General features: G+C 51.9%; 1 protein-coding gene across 1 annotated transcript in view; it reads right to left on the bottom strand.

Moving 5' to 3' along the window:
* LOC105549455 (receptor-type tyrosine-protein phosphatase N2-like) overlaps nt 1-3,721 on the bottom strand; it is a 559,495-nt gene that overhangs the window by 297,806 nt on the left and 257,968 nt on the right. The gene's annotated exons all lie outside the window — the stretch shown is intronic.

Genomic DNA, 3,721 nt, shown 5'->3' on the forward strand with positions numbered 1-3,721 from the left:
TGTGTGTGGTGGTGTGTGTGGTGTGAATGTGTGTAGTGTGTGTGGTGTGTGTGTGGTGGTGTGTGTGTGTATGCGGTGCGTGGGGTGGCAGGATGTCATTCACTTGGTTCTAAAGGTGGTTTGGGTTCAGGTCCTGGAGTAAACGCTCAGGAACTGTCAAGGAATTTGGGGGACACAGGAATGAGGCTGGATGTGCACCCAGGTATTAAAGCATGTTTCGCATGAAGATCAGCCTTCAGACCAGTAGAACAAAGCAGATGGTCTAGGAGTGAAGCTGACAACACACGGGCCTGGAGTGTGTGATGAAGGGGGCATTTCAAACCCGTGGGTACAGAAAAAACCACACAGTAAACACAAGTGGGAAGTTGTGTAAGAAAATGAAGTGAGATTCCAATATTAAAAAGTCTGATAGGTCAAAATCTAAATAATAAACAGTTTACCATAAGATAATTGGAAGAAAATATAAAATACTTCTTTATCTTGGGGTCAAGTTGTCACAAAACCTAAGCTATTTGAAAAAAAAAATAATCCATAAGTGTTAAAAGTTGGCTACGTCCTATAGACAAACAGCTCCTACAAATCAGTGAGGAAACGGGGTCCAGGAGCATTTTCTCTGCTCAGGTGAAGCTCAGGAGAAGACACAAGTACATGAAAAATGTTCCATTCCGTAATGATTAAAAAATCAAAAGTTAATACCATCACACTGGTAAACGTTAAAAAGTTTAATAACTTTTTTTAATATACTGCTGTTACACATGCAAACTGATAAAGCCTTTTTGGAAAGTAATTTGGCAATAAAAATGCACATACTTTATGAGCAAAAAAAAAATCTCATTTCTTGTAATCTAATTGATAAAAATTATAGCATAAGTGCATGTATGTGGGTGAGAACAGTCACTCCGGCATTGCCTGCAACAGCAAATAAATGAGTCGAAAACAAGCTCTCGCGGAGGGTATTTAAATATTTTATGTGACTAAGAAGAATGAGATACGTCCATTTGCTGTGATAAGGAAAGATATTCCACGGTTTCGTATTTATTAAGTATTTTCAGCAAATCATGGAACACGATGCAACACTTGATTCCATGTCTGGAAACAAAACAGAACAAAATTCAGCAAGAAGTAAGCGCCCGTGTCCACACGTTCTCGTGCCTGGTGCGTTTTACGTGCTTGGGAAGCGGAGCGGCCGCTGGCCGTGGCTCTGAGGTCAGCACTGGTGCAGGCGGATGCACGTATGTGCCCAGGTGCCGCCTCCACACGCCTGCCCGGCACCGGCCTGCCTGCCCTCCCTGCACCCACCCACCCTACTCAGGGTGGTGAGAGCGAGGGGCTCTGCTGCTTCATCCACACATCGCTAATCACCCTCTTGACCAAGAGCATCCTCTGGATTTTACATTCACTTGGCAACAAAAACATTTTGAGAGAGGACTTTGAACATCAAAAATTCTTAGATTTATTATGTCACAAACACGAAGTGTTCTCCTAGGAGGTTTCTGGTACAGACCATGTTTCCTGAGGACCCGCAGGGTATCGCGCCTACAGCCAGCAACGCCGCGCAGCAGGCTCGGAGCGCACCTGGGGGGAGATCTGAGGGGCGCACGCGGATCCCCAAACTCGTGAAGATGTGCACATTAAATATGTGTGGCTTTTCCTGCCGATCATGCCTCAATAAAGTGCTTTGATAAAATAAAACCAGCCTGTCATTGAGGAGTCCCCTTTGCCCGGAGACCCTGTCCCTTCCCTCTGGGGATCACACTGCCAGTTTGTCAAAGTTGGGCGAAGTGGTCCCTGCCTGGAACTCTGTGACCTTACGAAGCTCCCCCTCCATTCACGCCGCTCAATCGAGCGACGCGTACAGACCATCTTGAGCTGCCTCATGGGGTGGGGCTTGCGTCCCCATCTGCCTTCTGCAAGGTGTGGCGCACAGAGCTCTGACCTGCAGCCCGCGCTGAGCCAGCAAAAGCCACGGGAGCGGCCAGGCGCCCGCAGCGGGGCATCTGCGCCTGGTGTGCAGCGTATTTGCTATACTCTGGCCAGCCCAGCCCTGGGCCATCTCCCTGAGTTTCAGCTCCCGGGGGCCACCTCTCCTGGGCCCCCTCTTTGCTGTGGCTCTGGTGGACATTAGCCAGCAGTGGAGAGAGACCGATCTCCACTCCCAGGGAGCCCAGCCGAGGTCTCCGCGTCCCAGCACCAGCTGCCTTCAGCTTGAAGGTGTGTTTTCAGGGGTGGGGTCCCACATGGCACAGCTCCTGCACATCCAGGGCCATCTGCTAGTCTGCTCCCCAGTGTCCCAAGCAACTCAGTGGGACCTTGGGGAAGCTGGGTGCTCACAGAACACTTTGTAAGTGAACGAGTAAAGCAGGCTTTTCTGCTGGCCACACGGCACGAGAGACGTCTGCCCAGGCTGGGGCCGGGGGTCTCTGCTGCTACAGCCTGCGACAGGCCACCTGAAGGCTGCCCTGTGGTGACTGCACCTGAGGCTTTCCAATGACTAGGACGGCTTGGGCACTTCTCATTCATGAGCTGTACATTCTGCAGCGTAGCTGGTAATTTAATGTGAGCGATCGATGAGCACTGCGCTTCCACTTCAAAGCATGACCAGGCGGATCAATCTCCCAGGGCCACGGGTGCCGAGTTTAAAACTCATCTCTTTTTCTAAAGTGGAGGCAAGGGACCCAGTTTGGGATTAATCAGCAGTGATGAGCTTAAATAAATGAGATAAATTTTCTATCTATCTTGTAAGGCTTTTTCTTTTTTCAGAATTAATGGGACCCCTTGGCAATGCGCAGGAAGCGGGGAAGGGGGTGCGGCCACATCTGTGGTTGTGGTTGTGGCCGGGAGAACGAGGACCTGGAGCTGCCCAGGCACAGGCGCCCAGCCGAGAGTCCCCTGCAGTTCCCTCTGCACAGCAAACAGTTTCTGTCGAAAAGAATGTAGCAGACGAATAAAAATTGTAAGGTTTTCTAAAGGTGTTTTAATTGCATTACATGACATTGCAGACGTTGGTCTCCATGTCACAGATGACTCTTGTGGTGGTGATAACCTTTAAATTTTGCGGTGCTCTGTGGGCCCCCTGGGTACCCTGTGAGTACTCATGTTTCTAGAGGTGGAGTTTGACTCTTGAAGTGTTCAAATTATAAATAGAACCACAGAAATCGGGGGAGGAAAGGATCTGAGGGGCCTCCAGAGCCCGTGGCTTCACCCTGGGGTGGGGGCAAGGGCGGGGCGTGGTGCCTCTTCTGGGGTGGGACGGGCGGGTGCTCACGGTTCATTCCCACGTGGGATTCTCACGCGCTCGCCCTCTGGCCGTCATGAACGATGGTGAGTCCTGCCACACGTGGAAACACGTTGGCTTCTCTGGGTTTTAAGGGTCCCATCAGCAGCTCGTAGCCCCCAGGAGACTCCGTCCCCCAGGGCCACGTATGGACCCGCTGCAGGCCTGAGTGGCACAATTCGTGGCGCCCCTGGCACCACACAGGGGTGTTTCTTTCCCCTTCTCCCCCCACAGCTTAGAAGCAATAATCTCCCGACCTCCAGGCAGGAGTCAACTTCCTCCTTTGTCTGCTCCGCCTTGCAGGGACCCCAGGGCTGACCTGCCTCGCTCAGCACCCCCTCTGCCAACCTGCCTCACTCGGCCCCCTCTCTGCCAACCTGCCTCGCCCGGCCCCCTCTCTGCCAACCTGCCTCGCCCGGCCCCCTCTCTGCCAACCTGCCTCGCCCG

This window comes from Mandrillus leucophaeus, unplaced genomic scaffold (genome assembly GCF_000951045.1).
Source record: "Mandrillus leucophaeus isolate KB7577 unplaced genomic scaffold, Mleu.le_1.0 Scaffold44, whole genome shotgun sequence".
NCBI classification, from domain to species: domain Eukaryota; kingdom Metazoa; phylum Chordata; class Mammalia; order Primates; family Cercopithecidae; genus Mandrillus; species Mandrillus leucophaeus.